Source organism: Bombina bombina, unplaced genomic scaffold, assembly GCF_027579735.1.
Source record: "Bombina bombina isolate aBomBom1 unplaced genomic scaffold, aBomBom1.pri scaffold_1834, whole genome shotgun sequence".
Taxonomy (NCBI): domain Eukaryota; kingdom Metazoa; phylum Chordata; class Amphibia; order Anura; family Bombinatoridae; genus Bombina; species Bombina bombina.
Genome location: NW_026510690.1, coordinates 24,907 through 49,924, shown reverse-complemented (window position 1 = coordinate 49,924; position 25,018 = coordinate 24,907). Strand labels below are relative to the sequence as shown.

The 25,018-nt window shown below is 38.8% G+C and overlaps 1 pseudogene; it reads left to right on the top strand.

Moving 5' to 3' along the window:
- The first annotated feature begins 737 nt into the window (after positions 1-737).
- The window catches only part of LOC128643316 (palmitoyltransferase ZDHHC1-like), a 40,132-nt pseudogene continuing 15,851 nt past the window's right edge, over positions 738-25,018 (top strand).

Genomic DNA, 25,018 nt, shown 5'->3' with positions numbered 1-25,018 from the left:
AGCTCTTAACTCCTGCTATTTTCAGGCGGCTGGAATTTTGTCGTTAGAGCTCTAACGCTCACTTCAGAAACGACTCTAAATACCAGCGTTAGAAAGATCCCATTGAAAAGATAGGCTACGCAAATGGCGTAGGGGGATCTGCGGTATGGAAAAGTCGCGGCTGAAAAGTGAGCGTTAGACCCTTTAATCACTGACTCCAAATACCAGCGGGCGCCCAAAACCAGCGTTAGGAGCCTCTAACGCTGGTTTTGACGGCTACCGCCGAACTCTAAATCTAGGCCTAAGTTTCTTTTTTGAATAAAACATAATAATAAAAACCATAGAAGATAAAACTTTTCTAGGGTTGTTGTGAGAAATTTGCAAACCTTCACCATCTAGATCGCAAAAAAAAAAGGAGATTTTTTTTTTGGTGATTTATTTTTCTACATTAAGTGGAAACAACAATGTGTGAGGCATTATTTCTAAATTTTGCAATTAAACACTTTATAGTTTTTACTATAACACCAGTTCCCATTCCCAAACTCCAAAATGTAAAATTAATTTCCTATAAAGACAAGCAATTGAAAAAATGTCTTTTTTTTTAATCTTTCTGCAGTTTCTGCAAAATATTAGTAGGATTAAAATGCCACGTTACACCATATTAGAATATTTTAGACATAGAAAATCGTTCTGATTTCAGGGTAAAGAAGTTCTCAGAATGAAAATCGAAGCCTGATAATTTTGTCTAAATTTTCTAGGTTGTTTCTCAACTGTCTAATCTCAGCCTTTCTGGGCACCCTTGTGTTGAGCATAATTTCATCATACGTGTTCGTGGTGTACTTCGTTGATCCAGAAATGCTAAGAACCAACAAGCATTTTGAAGGTTTGTCCTTATTTCAGTATTCTAATTGTTTTCTATGTAATTGTTTCTTAATGTAATTTCTTTATTTCTCATATGTTGGTTCAGATGTATCTGGTAATGTTAATGGTTTTTTTTTAAGTGCTAAACAAAAAATACCTTAACACAATAGTACAATATTACAATGATATAATGGTACAGCCATTTTGTTTTTTTGATTTTACAGTTTCCTGTACTGAAAAAACATGGTTTTTCACTTGTTTGGTGTGTTACTATCTACCAATAAAGCAGTAGGAGATTTGCTGATTAGCCAGTGAGCTCTTTCTGTTGCCTTCAAAATCGCAACACACACTTATTTTAACATGTATGCATAATTCTCTTTCATAGGAATGATATAATTGTAAAATAGTGTTCTGATCCTTTGAACTGACACCAGAGTTTTTGCACGATAATGGCTCACAGCATAGCTAGTATTTGTGCATATCTTATTAGCTGTGCAAGCTTCAAATCATTTATTAGAAGAAATCAGGATTTGGAGGTAACCATAACAAACAAGGTTTTCTGCAGAATATAACCATTAAGACACATTCAAGTTTTATAACAAGATGGCTATGCATTTTATGGATGAGTTTCACTTTGTTTCAAAAGGTAGCTAATTAAACTTGTATGTTCCAGAACATGGATCATCCTGATAGTGGTGAACCTAATAATTTTCCCAGGCCTTCTATGAAAAACCCCCTAGACGCCGTTAGGACATTCCATGCTGTCCTAAAAGCACTGGGCTTGAATGTCAGGACGGCATGGAACGTCCTAGCTTTTTCTGCATCTTGTTTCTAGGAAATGAATAATTGGACTGGGGGAAGTGCCCAGCTTATTAGGCAATCTCCATGATCTGATTCTGGTGTTGAAGTTACGTGATCTCATAGACGATCATGTGACTTCCTTTTTCCTGCAAATGTTTACTTTGGAACATTTTTACAATCGTGAACACTTACCCCCGCTATAAAGGGGTTTCGCTTGCATAGAGGTGTGCTTGTATTTGGTTTTTCTTTTGTTTGTGTTTTCTTCATTTCTCATATTACTCTTTATTCCCAGTGCTAAGGAACCTGTCTGATGTTTGGTTAGTGTTTCTGCCGGCTGCCCCATTGGAGACACAAGCACCAGTGATCCTGGCCCTGGCAGCTCTTATATCTGTCATGGGGCTGATTACATTACTGCTAATAGGACAGCTCCTGTGCTTTCACTGCTACCTCTGTAAGTATGACATATAGCAGGGATAGTTATTCTAGCTGCCTCTCTACATCATTCAGCTTCCTATTTATAGTCTCCTTGGACTCATCTCTCAGTATTTTGTTTACTGAACCTGTATTACATTTTTCAAGTTTTTTGCACAAATTAACATTACATCAGATTATGGGCTAGATTTATTAAGCTGCCTTCGCAGTTTTTTCGGCAATGTGGAGCAGGTTCGTATAAGTGAGCCTGATGCCACATATTTAAGAAGAAGAAACAGCTTCTTTTTTCCTTTCTGCCACCTCAGAGGTGTCGGATCAGTCACCCTTGCACTCGCTCGTTCAGTGGGATTGACATGCCCAGTGCAATTGGTTGCGCCGGACGAAGGGGGCGGGATTGCACAAGAAACCTCTTGTGCAATGTTAAAGGGATACTAAACCAAATTTGTTTTTCATTGTTCAGATAGAGCATGCACTTTTAAGCAACTTTCTAATTTACTCCTACTATCAATTTTTCTTCATTCTCTTGATATCTTTATTTAAAAAAGCAAGAATTTAAAGGGACAGTCAACACCAGAATTGTTGTTTTAAAAAGATAGATAATCCCTTTATTACCCATTTACCAGTTTTGCACAACTAACACATTTATAATAATACACTTTTTACCTCTGTGATTAACTTGTATCTAAACATCTTCTGACAGCCCCCTGATCACATGACATTTTATTTATTATCTATTGACTTTTATTTTAGCCAATTAGTGCAGTGTCTGCCACAATTCACGGGCGTGCTCACAATGTTATCTATAGGGTTTACCTGAACTAGCTCTCCCCTGCTGTGAAAAGCAAATACAAAAGCATGTGATTAGAGGCGGCCTTCAAGGGCTTAGCAATTATCATCTGAGCCTTCCTAGGTCTAGTTTTCAACTAAGAATACCAAAAGAACAAAGCAAAATTGGTGATAAAAGTAAATTGGAAAGTTGTTTAAAATTACATGCCCTATTTGAAACATGAAAGTTTGTTTTGGACTTGACTGTCCCTTTAAAGCTTAGGAGCCAGCCCATTTTAGGTTCAGCACGCTGGATAGCGCTTGATTATTGGTGGCTACATTTAGTGAACCAATAAGCAAGCATAACCCAGTTTCTCTTTTCTCATCCAAAAATGGGCCGGCTCTTAAACTTTACATTCCTGCTTTTTAAATAAAGATGGCAAGAGAACGAAGAACAATTGATAATAGGAGAAAAATTAGAAAGTTGCTTAAAATTGCATGCTTTACCTGAATCATGAAAGAAAAATATTGGGTTTAGTGTCCCTTTTAAATTTTGCCATGCGATGCAACATCATAAGTGGCAATTGGAGGTGGACAGGACACTACTTGCGAACCAGTCCGCAGTACATTTTGCTTTATTTTAAATTATGCAATTCATTTATTTTTTTGGATAGCTTAAGTAACGCCTATAAATAACAGAAGAAAACTGTTAGATTTTACCTCCTCTGTGGTAAACTCGAGTATCGCGTCATATGACTCTTCTTTTAAAAGAAACTCTAACCCTTAAAATTAGATCTCCCACAACTGTTAGTTTATTTAGAACAAATTGCACAATTTTCTTGTCAGTCCAGTTTGTTTCTGTAAACATGTGTAGAAGTTTAAATATACAGTTTTATTTTTATCAGACATGTAAAATCTAGAGGACCGTTTTATTATTATCATTTATTTATAAAGCGGCAACATTTTATATACAAAAGTACATTACAATCATGAGGGTACAGTACAATAAAAAACTTACAATAAGACTTTCTGTAATACTGTACACTATACATTACTACACTTATATTGACAAACATCAGTAAAAGGAACTACACGGGGAGTTTGAGAGAGGGAAACCGAAGGAGATGTCTTAAAGGGACATGAAACCCACTTTTTTCTTTCATGATATAGAAAGGGCATGCAATTTGATACAACATTCTAATTTACTTCTATTGTCTAATTTTGCTTTTTTCTCTTGATATCCTTTGCTGAAAAGCATATCTAGATAGACTCAGTATCTGCTAATTGGTGGCTGCACATAGATGCCTCGTGTGATTCGCTCACCCTGTAATGCTCGTGGGATATTCCTCTATCAGACCAAACGTGGCCAGTAGTCTTCTTATCCCGGCGTCAAGTGGAATGATAGGAAATATCCCAGAGCAGAGAGAGTTTGTAAAATGAGGTAAGCAGTACTCACAATAGGCAGGGTAGTACTTGGCAGCAACAGGAAGACAATCCAGCAGTATAGCAGTTCAGGGGTAAACCAATAGAAGGAACAGGCAGAAGTCAGCAACAAAAATAAATCCAGCAGTATAACAGTTCAGGGGTAAACCAATAGAAGGACCAGACAGGCAGAGTTCAATAACAGTATAGCAATCCAGCAGTTCAGGAGTTAAGCAGGCAGTGGTGAGACAAGCAGAGTTTAGCAACAGTATAGCAATCTAGCACAAAGTAATACAACACCCAGGAGCACACTAAGCAACACCTATACTTGGGCACATGTGAGAGCAACTGAGGCACTTACATAGGGCAGGATTCGAGTCACAGGAGGGATCCAGACCGGCATCAGAAGAGAGGCGTGTGGTGATGACATCATCGCTGGTGCCTGCAGCGTCCATGGCAACGGAGCGGTGGCGGCTTCAGGAGCACAGCGGCGTGACACACCCATGTGCATTGCTATTTCTTCAACAAAGGATATTTACAGAATGAAGCAAATTAGATAATAGAAGTAAATTTGAATGTTGTATTAAATTGTATTCTCCATCTGTTCATGAAAAAAAATATTTGGGTTTAGTGTCCCTTTAAAGTAAGTTGTATGCGTCCCTTGAAGAGATATGTTTTTAAGGAACATTTCAGGAAAGTCTGACTGAGCGAGGCATGGAGTTTCATATAATAGGTGCTGTTCTTGAAAAGTCTTGCAGGCCAGAGGGTGGGTCAGAATTTTGAATTTTATTCTTGGGGCTAAGGGAAGCAAGTGAAGGTGTTGTCAAAGAGGTTCAGCAGATGTGGAGCAATGCTTAAGAAAAATAAGCCTGGTAGAGGCATTCATGATTGCAGGGGAGACAGGCGGTAGCTTGGGGGGACCAAATAACACAGAATTGCAATAGTCAAGGAAATAATAATTATTTGCGTCTTGAGTGAGGAAGTGACACATTTTAGAGATGTTTTTTAAGATGGAAGCGGCAAGCGTTACCTAAGGACTTAATGTGGAGAGCAAAATTAAAGTTCTGAGTCAAGTTTGGCCCAAGGCACTGGGTCTGGGGGGTAGAGGCAATGACAGAGTTGTCCATAGTAAGTGAGATTTGGGGTACAGGGAGGTGATAGAGGGAGGAAATAAGAGCTCCGTTTTAGAGAGGTTATGCTTTAGATGGTTAGAATCCATCTAGGATGAGAAAATTAGCTAGGCATCTGGTGACATGAATCAAAAGGGAGGAGGAAATGTCTGGTGCAGAAAGGTAGATTTGGGTGTCAGCAAAGAGATGATACTGAAACCCACAAGACTTGATTAATGAGCCTAGACATGATTGTAGACAGAGAAAAGATGGGGACCTAGGACTGAGCCTTGAGGTACCAAGACCATTTTACTCCTCATATTGAAGAGGGTCTTGTGGGTGAATGAATCGGTTTATGTCTGAGAAAGAAATAACACCCTCCCTTTTTTACTCTAAAATTTAATATATAATGGTTTAAACAGTAGCCATTCTTACACTTATCATGGAATATCTGGGGGGTTATATGACTTTTCATTTAAATCAAGATATTCTCCTGTTTACACTAACGTCACATGACTTTTGTTCGAGAGAGACATACATTTAAAACTCTCCATTCTTTTTAACTCCAGAATGATTGTCTATTAGGTTAAAAGTACAATTTCAAAACCACATGATACAGTTGTGCTCATAAGTTTACATACCTGGCAGAATTTATGATTTCTTGGCCATTTTTCAGAGAATATGAATAACACAAAAACTTTTTTCTTTCACTCATGGTTAGTGTTTGGGCTTAAGCCATTTATTATAAATAAACTGTGTTTACCTCTTTTTAAATCGTAAAGACAACAGAAACTACCAAATGACCCTGATCAAAAGTTTACATACCCTGGCAATTTTGGCCTGATGTCATGCACACAAGTTGACACAAAGGAGTTTAAATGGCAAATAAAGGTAACCATCCTCACCTGTGATCTGCTTTCTTGTAATTAGTGTGTGTCTATAAAAGGTCAATACGTTTCTGGACTCCTGATAGACCCTTGCATCTTTCATCCAGTGCTGCACTGACGATTCTGGATTCTGAGTCATGGGGAAAGCAAAAGAATTGTCAAAGGATCTGTGGGAAAAGGTAGTTGAACTGTATAAAGCAGGAAAGGGATATAAAAAAACAAAACAAGGAATTGAGAATGCAAATCAGTAGTGTTCAAACTCTAATCAAGAAGTGGAAAATGAGGGGTTCTGTTGAAACCAAACCACGGTCAGGTAGACCAACTAAAATTGCCAGGAAAATTGTTCGGGATGCAAAGACAAACCCACAAATAACTTCAGGTTAAATACAGGACTCTCTGAAAACATGTGGATGTGGCTGTTTCAAGATGCACAATAAGGAGGCACTTGAAGAAAGATGGGCTGCATGGTCGAGTCACCAGAAGAAAAGCCATTCTACGCAAATGCCCACAAAGTATCCCGCTTACAATACGCCAAACAGCACAGAGACAAGCCTCAAACCTTCTGGCACAAAGTCATTTGGAGTGAGACCAAACTTGAGCTTTTTGGCCACAACCATAAACGCTACATTTGGAGAGGAGTCAACAAGGCCTATGATGAAAGGTAAACTATTCCTACTGTGAAACACGGAGGTGGATCGCTAATGTTTTGGGGATGTGTGAGCTACAAAGGCACAGGAAATTTGGTCAGAATTGATGGCAAGATGAATGCAGTATGTTATCAAACAGAACGCCTCATTTTCCACTTCTCTATTACAGTTTGAGCACTTCTGATTTGCATTCTCAATTCCTTGGATATCTTTTTATATCCCTTTCCTGTTTTATACAGTTCAACTACCTTTCCCGCAGATCCTTTGACAATTCTTTTGCTTTCCCCATGACTCAGAATCCAGAATCGTCAGTGCAGCACTGGATGAAAGATGCAAAGGTCTGTCAGGAGTCCTGAAACTCATTGACCTTTTATACACACACTAATTACAAGCAAACAGATCACAGGTGAGGATGGTTACCTTTAATAGCCATTCAAACACCTTTGTGTCAATTTGTGTGCATGTTATCAGGCCAAAATCACCAGGGGTATGTAAACTTTTGATCAGGGTCATTTGGGTAGTTTCTGTTGTCATTATGATTTAAAAAGAGTAAACACAGTTGTTTGATAATAAATGGCTTCAGCCAAACACTATCCATGAGTGAAAAATGGCCATGAAATCATAAAATTCTACCAGGGTATGTAAACTTATGAGCACAACTGTATACAGAAGAACAAATGACTAATGAGAAAAATAAGAAACTATACTTAAAAATTAGCAGTCATATGCCCATGTTTTGAGAACCAATAGTTCTGTTTTTGTCTATTTTTTCACATAAATTAGAATGACTATGTGTAGAAGCTGGGAGGGTACATTTGATACCTGTGTGGGCATCTGTATTCCGAGACTGCTGTAGATGAGCCAATCCTTTTCAACTGCTATACTTGTGCTGGTCTGTCTGTATGTATCTCATGGGATGGAATTTTTACAGCTTCATATGCCATTATACATTTTCCGACCACCCTTATTTTACTTACTATGGGGCTGATTTAACAAGCTCTGTATGAGCCTTCAGGCTTGCCGGAAACAGGGGTTAAGAAGCAGCGGCCTAAGACTGCTGCTTCTTAACTCGTCCACCACCTCTGTGGCGGCGTACAGCAATCCGCACGATTGCATACAATCGGGTTGATTGACGCCCCCTGCTAGCGGCTGATTGGCCGCTTATGTGCAGGGGGTGGCATTGCACAAGCAATTCTAGTGAAATGCTTGTGCAATGATAAATGCGGACAGAGAATGCTGTCAGTATTTATTGATGTGCGGTGGACATGATCGCTACAGCGGATCGTGTCCTGTTCACAATTTGATAAATCAGCCCCTATGGGTAGAAGGTTTCGAATTAAAAGAAATACTTTTTTTTTTTTTTGAATGAGCAACAGGTATTCCTAACTTGTGGGTATATATTATAGTTTCCTAACACTTGGTTTTAAGGGGTGGAAACCTTTCGAGAAATAATGGATTCTTATACTTCTCATAAGATGGGTGCCCCCACTTCTCCCTGCTGGCTCCCTCTAGTCACACCTAAAATGTAACTGTTTCTAAAATAAAGTTTGTGAGTATTTATCACACTATAATCTAATATTGATGTCTTTCATCTCATAGTGTGGAACAAGCTGAGCACTTATGAATACATTATGCACCAGCGACAGAAGCAAGAAATGAAGGCAAGCAATGGGCACCAGAGGAAGGTGCCAAATCTTCAGCTGGTCGTATCCCAGTACAGGTACAGTGGAACTAGTATACCACTCAATATTATATACCTACAGAGATGTGCAGGAATAGAGTATATACGAGTTTAGCTCACCATTATGTCATTATACATTACATTAGCTTTCAGGCTTATATTTGTATAATTCCATTACTAGAAGAAACATTTTGTTCAGAAACCATTGGTATTAGTTAATTTGTTTCCCATTGCCTACACAAAATTTTTATTTCTTTGAAGAAACATTTGAATAGTATTACGTATGTAGATGGCATCTAGTTGTGAGCTGTTCATTCGCACAATTTTACACTCTTCATTATTTATTTAGCATTTATATATTATATATTTGTCTTCCAGTTGTTAACGTTATATCTTTACGTTATAGGAAGAGAGTTATGGTGGGAGTCTGATCTACACTAACCCAGATGTGAGAATAGAGGGATCGTCAAATGGGTCACTGACCAAAGAGTGAGTTACATACTTTGCTAATAGTTATTTTGTCCACAGTTAATGTTGTGAGATATTAATTATGCCTCATTTAAAAAAAAAAATTCTGGCTTGATAAACCTTTACTTGTATTAAAAAAAAAAAGAAAAATATAGTGTTCTCATTCAAAGCAAGTTTTTTTGTTTTTAAATTGTGCTGTGACATTTCAGAGTATAATTAACAATTACAAAAATCTATTACACACAATCTTTTCCTTTTATCACAGAACTGACTGGATGACTTAAAGGTACATGAAACCCATTTTTTTTTCATGATTCAGATAGGGCATGTAATTTTAAACAACTTCCAATTTACTTCCAATATCTAATGTGTTTTTTTTCTTGGTATCCTTTGTTTAAAAGCATACCTAAGTAGGCTCAGGAGCTGCTGATTGGTGGCTGCACATATATGCCTCATGTTATTGCTCACCCATGTGCATTGCTATTTCTCCAACAAAGGATACAAAGAAAATAAAGCAAATTAGATAACAGAAGTAAATTAGAAAGTTGTTCAAAATGTTATTCTGTATCTGAATCACAAAAGAAAAAAATTGGCTTTCATGTCCCTTTAAATACAGTAGAATTGCATAATTAACAAGTGCATAATAAAAATACAATGAAATAGCACATACTAAATTAGCAGTAGAATTTTCCCCCCAGAATGTTTTTTTGTTCAATTGTCAGCCCCCTGTATCATGTGACAGCCATCAGCCAATCAAAGACTCATATATGTCACCACTATGCAGTGGTCTCCACAGAAAATGGCATTATGAAGTAGCCGGGTGGGGGCAGTGTAATATTTTCTAATATTATATAATTTTCTGCTATGAAAAGCACAAATTAATTACATAATTTAACATAAATGTATTTTAATGATAATTTGTGCAATAAAAATTGAACATTTTTATTATTAGCTAATTTTAGCTTAATATTGGAAAAATGTATCGAGGTGGGTGCACCGGCTAAAAAAGGTCCTGGGGAGAACACTGCTATGATGTCTTGCACGTGCTCAGTAGGAGCTGGTGCCTCAGAAAGTGTGCATATAAAAAGATTGCACAAAATGTGATTATGAAAGTAAATTTAAGTCTTTTGAAACTGCATGCTTTATCTGAGCCATGGGAGAACAAATGCTCCTGTTATTAACATCTATCCACATTAAATGAAATTAGGTAACTGGTATAGACCATCAGGTGCTTTTATTTCTTTTTATTATTATTATCATCATTATTATTCTTGTTTAGCTGTGCAGCGTTGCCCATTGCTGACAACACAGCAGATGGGGATCTGGAGTCTGATTCTCGGCCTTCAATAATTACACAGAATAAACCAAGAAAGGTACGTAGCCCTCACAGCTCAAACGCTTTCTTAGTTAAAGGGATATAAAGGTCAAAATGGTGTATGGGTGCATTTCAGTTTGAAATATAATTTTTTTTTTCAATATTAATGTGTTTCTTTAGAATACGCACATATCCTGTGAAAGCCCGTGCACCAGTATTCAAACACCACACCTTCTCAGAGAGCAGTGATGTGTATTGTGTCTGAAGATGTCATTTGTGCCATACAAGCTACTTCTGACCCTCTGAGAAGGTGTGGTGTTTGAATACTAGTGCACAGACCCTCACAGGATATGCGCGTATGCTGCAGGAAAAGAGTAATAACTTTTACTAGAAACATTTTTGCTAATGGAAGTTTAATGACATTTTTTTTTATATTACACATTGAAATGCACATTTCATTTTTGACCTTTCTATCCCTTTAAAGAACCACGCTAGGTGGTGTTAGGTCACTATTCTGAGACCTATTAATGGAGGGGTCTGACACAATTGATATATAATATTTTAAGTAGCAACAAAGCTTCCAATATTTTTTTAGGGCCTTTTTTGTGTTTTGTTGTTTTTTTCTAAACACTGTGATATGGGAAGTCCATTTTTTTTCTGTTCAAATAGAATCTCATTTTGGAGGTTTCAGTATTGTCATTATAGTCTTCAATGATTTAATATTAGAAAGGAATGTGAGTAAAAAAATAATAATTTGCATCTGTGTCTTAAAGGACCAAGTCAACACAGTAGATTTGCATAATCAACGAATGCAAGATAACAAGACAATGCAATAGCACTTAGTCTGAACTTCAAATGAGTAGTAGATTTTTTTCTGACAATTTTAAAAGTTATGTCTATTTCACTCCCTCTGTACCATGTGACACCCATCAGCCATTCACAAATGCATACACACTTATTCTTGCACATGCTCAGTAGGAGCTGGTGACTCAAAAAGTTTAAATATAAAATTACTGTGCACATTAGTTAATGGAAGTAAATTGGAAAGTTGTTTAAAATGGCATGCTCTATCTGAATAATGAAAGTTTAATTTTGATTGAGTGTCCCTTTATTTGACTAAGATTCTTCATAAACAAAATAATTACAAAGAGAAAAGAAAGTTAGTGGGCATACCAAATTATCATGTAGACTGTGTTGGTAGCACCCAGCACTATTAAAGGGACAGTCTACCTGAATTTTTTTTATTGTTGTTTAAAAAAGATAGATAATCCCCTTTATTACCCATTCCCCAATTTTGCATAGCCAACACAGTTATATTAATACACCTTTTACCTTGTATCTGCAGACTGCCCCCTTATCTCAGTGCTCTTTACAAACTTGCATTTTAGCCAATTTGCACTGGTTCCTGCATAACTCCATGTGATTGAGCACACTATTATCTATACGGCACAGGTACTAGCAAGACTTAGAAACAGGCAGAAATTTAGAGGTTTATTTATAAATTATTATTATTATTATCGGTTATTTGTAGAGCGCCAACAGATTCCGCAGCGCTGTAAACAAAGGGGGCGTACAACAAAACATTTATAGGGATCAAACGGGTAGAGGGCCCTGCCAAGAGTCACACTGTTGTAGTCAGCTCTTAAGAAGGTGATCTACAAACAGCTGGACTCTTAGGCTTACATGCTAAGGGGGTTCAGGGGATAGCAATGGAGGAGAGGAACTGGTATAATGAAAGGTTAGTGTAGGTTGTATGCGTCCCTGAACAGTAGAGTCTTTAGGGAGCACTATATATTAATATAAGTATATGTTATTCATATAACACTGTTGTGTTGTCCAAAGCTGGGGAATGGGAAAAAAGGGCATTATCTATCTATTTAAATATTAAAAACAATCACTTAGACTGTGTATTTAAACTCTACATTTTATAAGCATAGTATTGAGGTTATTCCCCACCTCCCTCTAGTCATGGGTTACCACCATGTTGAGATCTTTCTTTCACTACATTACACTGACCTGTTTGTACAAAAAAAATATGACAGACAGAAAAGAAGCATCTCCTAAGCACTCAGAGGTAGAAAAAAAAACAAATTTACAGAATTATGAAGTCCCCAAAATATAAAAAAAAAATTAAAGTGGTAAATTTTTGGCGAATTAGTGCCCGGTTTTTAATAATCCTATTTAAAACAAGGGCACTTTAATTCATCAAAATTGACATTTCATGCGTTTTCTTAAAAAACTTACCTTTTAAATCCTGAAAGCTGCTCCATCGATTCCTCCGGCCGTCGCAAGCCTCTGCTTACGTCAGAAATGACGACAAATCCTACTTCCTCCAATCACGGCGTTTCCCCCGGGGGGGATCATGGCCTGAGGGAATGCTGTGATTGGATGAAGCCGGATTCGTCATTTTGGACCCGCGTAGAGTGCTTGCGACGGGCGGAGGAAGCACTGCAGCGGGCTCTCAGGATTAAAAGGTAAGTTTTTGAAGAAAACACTTGAAATGTCAATTTTGATGAATTAAAGTGCCCTTGTTTTTAATAGGATTATTAAAAACCGGGCACCAATTCGCCAAAAATTGACCTTCACTTTAATTTTTTTTTCCTTTTTACATGTTTTTATCTATGTTTTTAACTTTTCACTAATAAAGGTTATGCTTTGAGAATAATTATGTTATATTTTGGGAACTTTGTAATTCTTTAAAAAAAAAAAAATTCTTTCTACCTTTGAGTGCTTAGGGGATGCTTCTTTTCTGTCTTTTGTTTTCTATTACATTTCCTTGCATGAAGCACCGCCCTCGTGGGCCCTCGTCTTTTTTTATTTAAGCTGTTTGCACATGTGCAGCAACTCTCCTTTGCCAGCCTGCAGTGTAAATTAGGCTCTATAATGGCAGCACCCATGATTAGAGGGAGGTGCGTAAAATTCCATTTTTATTGTCCATTTAAAAAGTAAAATAAGTTAACAATCACAATTTCATTTCCGTTTCCATATTGTTGGAGGAGTTCAATTGTGCATCCTTTTGACTATCCAGATGTTTTTTGCTTTTATTTTAGTGAGTCCAGCACAGTGAGAGAGAAGCTAAAGCATTATTGGTATAAACACATTTGCCTGTCACTTTTGGGATCAATATGTTCTAACTTTCTGTGTAAGCAGAATGAGTTTGATCAAATTGAGTTTAACTGATTATGTTGTTACATTATCCGCTTAAGGACAAAGGTTTTTGCCAGTTTCCGTGCTAAAAGGGATATGAAACCCAATTATTTTGTGATTCAGACAGAGCATACCATTTTTTATTTTTTGCCAATTTACTTCTATTATCAAATTTGCTTTGTTCATATGATATCCTGTGTTAAAGAGATACCTAGGTAGACCTCTTTAGCACTACACAGCAGGAAATAGTGCTGCCCTCTAGTGCTCTTGCAAATTAATAACACTGTTGCAAAACTTCTGCTATATAGTGCTCGGGAAATAGGCTGGCTCCTAAGCATACATTCCTGACAATAGAACTAAATTAGAAAGTTGTTTAAAAAGGAATGCTCTGTCTGAATCATGAATATTACATTTTGGGTTTCATATCGCTTTATATGACAGGAGGAAGTTTTGGCATTTCTGTTTTGGTTTAAACGCAATTATCTGCCCTCCTGTAATGTGCACCTATTCATATTGTTTGCCATTTTTTATAACCGACGATAAGGACCCTATATTGCTACATAAAATAAAATGAATAAATAGGAAGGCACAAAGGTTTCAAGCATTTATTGAGATGTACACAACCCTTCAACAGCGCGTTTCATAAAAAACACATGTTTGCATTTTTCAGGCCATTTTCAGATAATATTGTAAGCATATTGTGTGAAATTACTATTAAACCCCCCCCCCCCCCCAAAAAAAAGTTCCTGGTTAATTACATCGCAAAACACTACAAAAGTTCCCCTTCAGCTTTCTGCTGTAATGGAATGGGCCATAAGCAGCCCTAAACAATGGCACACACAGAAAAAGAATCTGAGCAGAGAGAGAAGGGCGCCTCCTAGTGTAGCCAATTTTTATAAAGAGAATAATGCAAAAGTAAACATACTCACAATGTGTGAAGGCAGAGATAATGCCTAGGTGAACGGTCTGGGAACTTCACAGTGTCCCAGCTGACTGTGCACTATGCTGAGGGCTGCTCCTCCCAAACGCAGAAAGTATATCTGTAATCTGGAAATCAAGAGAGAAAACAAAGAGGGCGACCCCTAGTGCAGATCAATATTGAACCAGTAATGAATATCTGCTACTGCTTGCGAATGGATACTCACAGAAAATATTGCACCCTATAGTGCAAATGTGGCATACTAGGAATATTATGGTGTCCTAGTGCACATATCCACCCAGAAAGCACTGTCGTGATGTGAGGTGAGCTTCAAGTATAACAGGATGATGAAAAAGCAGAGAACTCCAGTATCGATATAAAAATGTTTAATTAAAAAATACACAGATCTACAATGACATCTGTAGTAAAATTGCAACGCGTTTCTAAGCGCTAACCACGCTTTTTCCTCAGGCAAATTATCATATCATAATTTGCCTGAGAAAAAGCGTGGTTAGCGCTTAGAAACGCGTTGCAATTTTACTACAGATGTCATTGTAGATCTGTGTATTTTTTAATTAAACATTTTTATATCGATACTGGAGTTCTCTGCTTTTTCATCATCCTGTTATACTTGAAGCTCACCTCACATCACGACAGTGCTTTCTGGGTGGATATGTGCACTAGGACACCATAATATTCCTAGTATGCCACATTTGCACTATAGGGTGCAATACTTTCTGTGAGTATCCATTCGCAAGCAGTAGCAGATATTCATTACTGGTTCAATATTGATCTGCACTAGGGGTCGCCCTCTTTGTTTTCTCTCTTGATTTCCAGAAAAAGAATCTAAAGGGTTCTTAATATGGGTACCCTGAAGCAGAAATTGCATATAAATGAAGAATAAGCAGGAGCTTACGCACAGTTGCGTTTGTTTAAGCAAATATACAAGTTTTTGTATATACTGCTTGATTTCATTGGCTACAACTGTATACTTAAAGAGACAGTCTACACCAGAATTTGTTTTAAAAGATAGATAATCCCTTTATTACCCATTCCCCAGTTTTGCATAACCAACACAATTATATTAATATACTTTTTACCTCTGTGATTACCTTGTATCTAAGCCTCTGCAGACTGCCCCTTAATTTAGTTTATTTGACAGACATGCATTTTAGCCAATCAGTGCTGACTCCTAGGTAACTCCACATGCATGAGAACAATGTTATCTATAGGGCACACGTGAACTAATGCCCTCTCGTTGTGGAACACTGTCAAAATACATTCAGATAAGAGGCGGCCTTCAAGGGCTTAGAATTAGCATATAACCTACCTAGGTTTAGCTTTCAACTAAAAATACCAAGAGAACAACGCAAAATTGATGATAAAAGTAAATTGGAAGTGGTTTAAAATGGCATGCCCTATCTGAATCATGAAAGTTTATTTTTGACTAGACTGTCCCATTAAAGGGACATTGTAGACTCATTTCTGGGGGCTAACGTTACATGTAATGTGTGTAAGTAAAGTAAATAATTTTTTTAGAATCGTGTGTATTTTTTTTTTTACACCTACCTAACAAAACCCAAGCTGCCTGTATGTAGACGTTCGACTACAATGCCTTCCCCCCTTCCTTCTCATAGCTGCTTGCTCCTGGCCTCTCTTTCTCCAACATTGGTGTGTCCGGTCCACGGCGTCATCCTTACTTGTGGAAATATCTCTTCCCCAACAGGAAATGGCAAAGAGTCCCAGCAAAGCTGGCCATATAGCCCACCCCAGTCATTCTCTTTGCCGTTGCACAGGCAACATCTCCACGGAGATGGTTAAGAGTTTGTGGTGTTTAAATGTAGTTTTTTTTTTTTATTCTACTATCAAGAGTTTGTTATTTTAAAATAGTGCTGGTATGTACTATTTACTCTGAAACAGAAAAGGATGAAGATTTCTGTTTGTGAGAGGAAGATGATTTTAGCAGACAGTAACTAAAATCGATTGCTGTTTCCACATAGGACTGTTGAGATGAAGTAACTTCAGTTGGGGGGAAACAGCAGACTTTTCTGCTTAAGGTATGACCTAGCCATATTTCTAACAAGACTGTGTAATGCTGGAAGGCTGTCATTTCCCCTCATGGGGACCGGTAAGCCATTTTCTTAGTCTCAAACAGAATAAAGGGCTTAATATGGGCTATAAAACTGGTAGACACTTTTATGGGCTAAATCGATTGCTTTATTTGGACATTTTATACATGTTTATGCTGATAATTCACACTTAAACTTGGGGAACGGTTTTTTAACATCAGGCACTATGTTAGACACCTTTTCCAGTCAGGGAGGGCCTTCCCAGTTGTAGGCTGAGCCTCATTTTCGCGCCATTACTGCGCAGTTGTTTTTGAGAGCAAGACATGCAGATGCATGTGTGAGGACCTGAAAGTAGTTGGAAAAGTTTCTAGAAGGCGTCATTTGGTATCGTATTCCCCTCTGGGCTTGGTTAGGTCACAGCAAAGGCTGTAGCTGGGACTGTATAGGGGTTAAATTTGTAAACGGCTCCGGGTTCCGTTATTTTAAGGGTTAAAGCTCTGAAAATTGGGTGTGCAATACTTTTAATGCTTTAAGACACTGTGGTGAAATTTTGGTTAAATTTTGAACAATTCCTTCATACTTTTTCACATATTCAGTAATAAAGTGTGCTCTGTTTAAAATTTAAAGAGACAGTAACGGTTTTGATTTAAAACGGTTTTTGTGCTTTATTGACAAGTTTAAGCCTGTTTAACATGTCTGTGCCTTCGGATAAGCTATGTTCTATATGTATGAAAGCCAATGTGTCTCCCCATTCAAAATTGTGTGATAATTGTGCCATAGCGTCCAAAAAAAGTAAGGACAGTACTGCCACAGATAATGAAATTTGCCCAAGATGATTCCTCAGATGAGGGGAGTAGACATGATACTACATCATCTCCTACTGTGTCTACACCAGTTTTGCCCACGCAGGAGGCCCCTAGTACTTCTAGCGCGCCAATGCTTATTGACGGCTGTAATGGATAACTCCATAGCAAATATTTTATCCAAAATGCCTGCATATCAGAGAATGCGCGATTGCTCTGTTTTAAACACTGAAGAGCAGGAGGGCGCTGATGATAATTGTTCTGTCATACCCTCACACCAATCTGAAGTGGCCATGAGGGAGGTTTTGTCAGATGGGGAAATTTCAGATTCAGGAAAAATTTCTCAACAAGCTGAACCTGATGTTGTGACATTTAAATTTAAATTAGAACATCTCCGCGCACTGCTTAAGGAGGTTTTATCTACTCTGGATGATTGTGACAACTTGGTCATTCCAGAGAAATTATGCAAGATGGACAAGTTTCTAGAGGTTCCGGTGCACCCCGACGCTTTTCCTATACCCAAGCGGGGTGGCGGACATAGTGAATAAGGAGTGGGAGAAGCCCGGCATACCTTTTGTTCCCCCCCCTATATTTAAGAAATTATTTCCTATGGTCGACCCCAGAAAGGACTTATGGCAGACAGTCCCTAAGGTCGAGGGGGCAGTTTCTACTCTAACAAGCGCACTACTATTCCTATCGAGGATAGTTGTGCTTTCAAAGATCCTATGGATAAAAAATTGGAAGGTTTGCTTAAAAAGATTTTTGTACAGCAAGGTTACCTTCTACAACCCATTTCGTGCATTGTTCCTGTCACTACAGCAGCGTGGTTCTGGTTCGAGGGAACTAGAAAAGTCGCTCAGTAGAGAGACTCCATATGAGGAGGTTATGGACAGAGTTCACGCACTTAAGTTGGCTAACTCTTTTATTTTAGATGCCGCTTTGCAATTAGCTAGATTAGCGGCGAAAAATTCAGGGTTTGCAATTGTGGCGCGCACAGAGCGCTTTGGCTAAAGTCTTGGTCAGCGGATGTATCATCCAAGACAAAATTGCTTAACATCCCTTTCAAAGGTAAAACTCTCTTTGGGCCAGAATTGAAAGAGATTATCTCAGACATCACTGGGGGGAAAGGGCCACGCCCTTCCACAAGATAGGCCTTTCAAGGCCAAGGAATAAGTCTAATTTTCGTTCCTTTCGCAATTTCAGGAACGGACCGGCCCTCTAATTCTGCATCCTCTAAGCAAGAGGGTAATGCCTCACAGCCCAAACCAGCCTGGAAACCTATGCAAGGCTGGAACAAGGGTAAGCAGGCCAAGAAGCCTGCTGCTGCTAACAAAACAGCATGAAGGAGTAGCCCCCGATCCGGGACCGGATCTAGTAGGGGGCAGACTCTCTCTCTTTGCTCAGGCTTGGGCAAGAGATGTTCAGGATCCCTGGGCACTAGAAATAGTTTCTCAGGGTTATCTTCTGGAATTCAGGGAACTACCCCCAAGGGGAAGGTTCCACATGTCTCACTTATTCCTCAAACCAAATAAAGAGACAGGCGTTCTTACATTGTGTAGAAGACCTGTTAAGATGGGAGTGATACACCCAGTTCCAATAAAGGAACAAGGAATGGGATTTTATTCAAATCTTGTTCGTAGTTCCCAAAAAAGAGGGAACCTTCAGACCAATTTTGGATTTGAAGATCCTAAACAAATTTCTCAGGGTACCATCGTTCAAGATGGAAACCATTCGAACGATTCTACCCACTATCCAGGAAGGTCAATTTATGACTACCGTGGATCTAAAGGATGCGTACCTACATATTCCTATCCACAAAGAACATCATCAGTTCCTAAGGTTCGCCTTTCTGGACAAACATTACCAGTTTGTGGCCCTCCCATTCGGGTTAGCCACTTCTCCAAGGATTTTCACAAAGGTACTCGGGTCCCTTCTAGCGGTTCTAAGACCGAGGGGCATTGCAGTAGTACCATACTTGGACGACATTCTAATACAAGCGTTTGTCCCTTTCAAAAGCAAAGGCTCATACAGACATCGTTCTGGCCTTTCTCAGATCTCACGGATGGAAGGTGAACATAGAAAAAAGTTCTCTGTCTCCGTCAACAAGAGTTCCCTTCTTGGGAACAATAATAGATTCCTTAGAAATGAGGATTTTTCTGACAGATTTCAGAAAGTCAAAACTTCTAAGCACTTGTCAAGTTCTTCACTCTGTTCCACGTCCTTCCATAGCTCAGTGCATGGAAGTAGTAGGGTTGATGGTTGCAGCAATGGACATAGTTCCTTTTGCACGAATTCATCTAAGACCATTACAACTGTGCATGCTCAAACAGTGGAATGGGGACTATACAGACTTGTCTCCAATGATTCAAGTAGATCAGAAGACCAGAGATTCACTCCGTTGGTGGCTGACCCTGGACCATCTATCCCAGGGAATGAGCTTCCGCAGACCAGAGTGGGTCATTGTCACGACCGACGCCAGTCTAGTGGGCTGGGGCGCGGTCTGGGAATCCCTGAAAAACTCAGGGACTATGGTCTCGGGAAGAGTCTCTTCTCCCGATAAACATTCTGGAACTAAGAGCGATATTCAATGCTCTCAGGGCTTGGCCTCAGCTTGCAAAGGCCAGATTAATAAAATTCCAATCAGACAACATGACGACCGTTGCGTATATCAATCATCAGGGGGGGAACAAGGAGTTCCCTGGCGATGAAAGAAGTGACCAAAATAATACAATGGGCGGAGGATCACTCCTGCCATCTATCTGCGATCCACATCCAGGTGTGGAAAACTGGGAAGCGGATTATCTGAGTCGTCAGACATTCCATCCGGGGGAGTGGGAACTCCACCCGGAGATCTTTGCCCAGTGACTCAATTATGGGGGCATTCCAGACATGGATCTGATGGCGTCTCGTCAGAACTTCAAGGTTCCTTGCTACGGGTCCAGATCCAGGGGATCCCAAGGCGACTCTAGTAGATGCACTAGTAGCACCTTGGACCTTCAACCTAGCTTATGTGTTTCCACCGTTTCCTCTCATCCCAGGCTGGTAGCCAGGATCAAACAGGAGAGGGCCTCGGTGATCTTGATAGCTCCTGCGTGCGCACACAGGACTTGGTAATGCAGACCTGGTGAATATGTCATCGGTTCCACCATGGAAGCTACCTTTGAGACAGGACCTTCTTGTTCAGGGGTCCATTCGAACATCCAATCTGGTCTCCCTCCAGCTGACGGCTTGGAGATTGAACGCTTGATTCTATCGAAGCGTGGGTTTTCAGATTCTGTGATAGATACTCTGGTTCAGGCCAGTAAACCGGTAACTAGAAAGATTTACCATCAAATATGGAAAAGATATATCTGTTGGTGTGAATCCAAGGGATTCCCATGGAATAAGATAAAAATTCCTAAGATTCTTTCCTTTCCGCAAGAAGGGTTTGGAAAAGGATTATCTGCGCGTTCTTCTAAAGGAGACAGATTTCTGCTTGTATCTGTCTTACTACACAAACGACTGGCAGCTGTGCCAGATGTTCAAGCAATTTGTTCAGGCTCTGGTTAGGAACAAGCCTGTTTACAGACCTTTGACTCCTCCCTGAGTCTAAATCTAGTTCTTTCAGTTCTTCAAGGGGTTCAGTTTGACCTCTACATTCCATAGATATTAAGTTATTATCTTGGAAAGTTTTGTTTTTGGTTGCTATTTCTTCTGCTAGAAGAGTTTCTGAGTCATCTGCTCTGCAGTGTTCTCCGCCCTATCTGGTGTTCCATGCAGATAAGGTGGTTTTGCGTACTAAGACCTGGTTTTCTTCCAAAGGTTGTTTCTAACAAAAATATTAACCAGGAGATAGTTGTACTTCTTTGTGTCCGAATCCAGTTTCAAAGAAGGAACGTTTGTTACACAATTTGACGTAGTCCGTGCTCTAAAGATTTTATTTAGAGGCTACAAAAGATTTCAGACGAAACATCTTCTCTGTTTGTCGTCTATTCTGGTAAAAGGAGAGGTCAAAAAGCGACTTCTACCTCTCCTTTCCTTTTGGCTTAAAAGCATCATCCGATTGGCTTACGAGACTGCCGGACAGCAGCCTCCTGAAAGAATCACAGCTCACTCTACTAGGGCTGTGGCTTCCTCATGGGCCTTCAAGAACGAGGCTTCTGTTGATCAGATATGTAAGGCAGCGACTTGGTCTCTTCACTGCACACTTTTGCCAAATTTTACAAATTTGATACTTTTGCTTCTTCGGAGGCTATTTTTGGTGAGAAAGGTTATGCAAGCCGTGGTGCCTTCCGTTTAGGTAACCTGATTTGCTCCCTCCCTTCATCCGTGTCCTAAAGCTTTGGTATTGGTTCCCACAAGTAAGGATGACGCCGTGGACCGGAACACACCAATGTTGGAGAAAACAGAATTTATGCTTACCTGATAAATTACTTTCTCCAACGGTGTGTCCGGTCCACGGCCCGCCCTGGTTTTAATCAGGTCTGATGAATTATTTTCTCTAAACTACAGTCACCACGGTACCATATGGTTTCTCCTATATTTTTCCTCCTGTCCGTCGGTCGAATGACTGGGGTGGGCGGAGCCTAGGAGGGACTATATGGCCAGCTTTGCTGGGACTCTTTGCCATTTCCTGTTGGGGAAGAGATATTTCCCACAAGTAAGGATGACGCCGTGGATCGGACACACCGTTGGAGAAAGTAATTTATCAGGTAAGCATAAATTCTGTTTTCCTTGCGGTTTGCACTGCAGTGTGCATGTGGGGATTCCCTAATGCAATGACATAAGCAGCACTATGAAGATGTGAAAAACCAGTGATTAAGAGACTGATGGGCAAGTAACATGTAAACTCCTTGCGTGCCCAGTGTTCACACAACCCCATTAGTTCCAACAAACAGTATGCCAGTAAGGTCTCCCAACTTATATTAACCCTTTGGATGCCAGTCAACTGATGCTGTGCACATTAACCACTTGTGTGCCACAATGTCCTCATTCTCTGACATAACGTGTGTCAGGAACTACAGCGCATGCGCAAGGGATGTCGTGAATATGCATGTTCTCGATAGTGTGGTCACGACAGGTAGGTAAAAATATTTTTATTTTTTAATTAATAAAAATACAGAAACATCTTATCCATTTTTTTTTTTTTTTTTTTTTTTTTTTTTTTTTTTTTACATTTTTTTTTTTTTTTGCTTATTTCATAAATCTATACTACGGGTGTTGCAATACAATTTCACCCAAACAAAATTACAAAAAAATCATTATTTAATGGGACATGAAACCCAAATATTTTTCCTTCAAAATTCAGATACAGCATATCATTTTAAACTACTTTCCAATTTACTTCCAATTAGCAAATTTGCTTCATTGTCTTAGTATAATTTGTTGAAGAAGCGGCCACCCGACTACTTGGAGCTAGCTGAACACATCTGCCAATGATAAGAGGCATATATGTGCAACCACCAATCAGCAGCTCCCAGTAGTTCATTGGCTGCGTTGTGCCTTTCAACAAAGTACCAAGAGTATGAAGCAAATTAGATAATAAAAGTAATAAAATGGAAAGCTGTTGTAAAATATATGATCTGTCTGAATCATGAAATAAAATGTTTGACTTTGCTGTCCCTTTAATGTAGAGGAAAGTACTCTTCACTATCACGACCATTAAAGAAAATATTTCTTCACAATAAGGCCAGGCAAAGTAGTCTCCTTTTTTTTATTGGGTTACAAAGATTTATGTCTATGCTATGCTGTACACTTGAATACTATAGAACACACACTTATTGTAAGCAAAGCTTTATTTTATCTTTTATGTTTACAGAAGAAGAAAAAGAAAAGGAAAAAAAGCCAATAAAATTTCACCAGAAGACACAATTCAATATTTTGGAGATAGGCCCGTTCAGCGTGCTCTGCTCCCAACACCACTTGCAGGTATATTATGTAGAAAAAACCCCATATAAATGTGCATTTCTTTGTATGTGTGTGCGTGTACATTTCTTTGTATGTACATACTTGAATGTATTCTTTCTTTTGCGCTCTCTTTTCTACGGGAACGTTAACATATCTGTAATAAAGTGTTTTTGAAAACTATTCCCATAATATATGGCCCCAATTTCCAGACTGGATAAAGGCAAGATCACCTGTGAAACCTGCTGAGTATTCATGTTTACCACAAGAAAGGCAGTATTGGCTAAAAAAAAAAAAAAAAATATTTCTCACAGTGACAATGTTTATGATGAAACCACTTTGAGCATTTTGGCAGTATTTTCTTCATTTTTTTAGAATGATCTTGGTTCCTGCTCAAAGAAGGTTAATTATGGTACAACCAGAGAATTGTCCATACATTTCTGGAGTGGAATAGGTAGAAAAGTACATTCATCGGAATCAGTGATAGTCATGCAGCTAAAGACAGAAATGATGTGTAAAAAACTATGTTATCAAATTTTAACAGTTTTATGCGGTAAATAACTAATAAAGTTGCTATTAATAATGCACTAGACTTCTTATATAACTTTAAGATCTGAATAACCGTTCCTTTAATTTCCAAGCTTTAGAGGTGTTGTCATTGGAGGTATTTGTTATTCATTGGGGTGATGTACGTCTAAATTCCATAAAAAATTGTTAAGCAGTATTTCTCTTGTTAAGTGTATTCAGTCCACGGGTCATCCATTACTTATGGGATATATTCCCTTCCCAACAGGAAGTTGCAAGAGGATCACCCAAGCAGAGCTGCTATATAGCTCCTCCCCTCACATGTCATATCCAGTCATTCTCTTGCAACTCTCAACATAATAGGAAGGTCGTGAGAGGAGTGTGGAGTTTTTATACTTAATTATTTCTTCAATCAAAAGTTTGTTATTTTAAATGGCACCGGAGTGTGCTGTTTTTCTCTCAGGCAGTATTTAGAATAAGAATCTGCCTGCGTTTTCTATGATCTTAGCAGAAGTAACTAAGATCCACTGGCTGTTCTCGCACATTCTGAGGAGTGGGGTAACTTCAGAAAGGGAATAGCATGCGGGGTCCCCAGCAAATGAGGTATGTGCAGTAAAATATTTTTCTAAGGAATGGAATTGACTAAGAAAATACTGCTGATACCGATGTAATGTAAGTACAGCCTTAAATGCAGTAGTAGCGACTGGTATCAGGCTGATGAATGTATGTGCAGTAAAGTAATTTTCTAAGGAATGGAATTTGACTAAGAAAATACTGTTAATACTGAAGTAATGTATGAGCCTTAACTGCAGTAGAAGCGACTGGTAGCAGGCTTATTGATAACACTACATAACCTTTAAAATGTATGTTTAAAACGTTTACTGGCATGTTAATCGTTTTTGTGAGGTACTTTGGTGATAAAACTTATTGGGGCATGATTTTTTCCACATGGCTGACGTATATTTCTGCATAGAAATGGTTAATTGAGGTTTCCCACTGTTGTAATATGAGTGGGAGGGGCCTATTTTAGCGCTTTTTTTGCGCAGTAAAAATTCAGTAACAGTCTTCCTGCTTCTTCCTCCTTGATCCAGGACGTCTCTAGAGAGCACTGCCGGGTCTTCGAAAATTCAATTTTGAGGGAGGTAATCAGTCACAGCAGACCTGTGACAGTGTGTTAGACTGTGATAAAAACGTTAATTGTTAAATTGATTATCCGTTTTGGGTATTAAGGGGTTAATCATCCATTTGCTAGTGGGTGCAATACTTTGCTAACGTTAATACATTTACCTGTGAAAATTTGGTTGC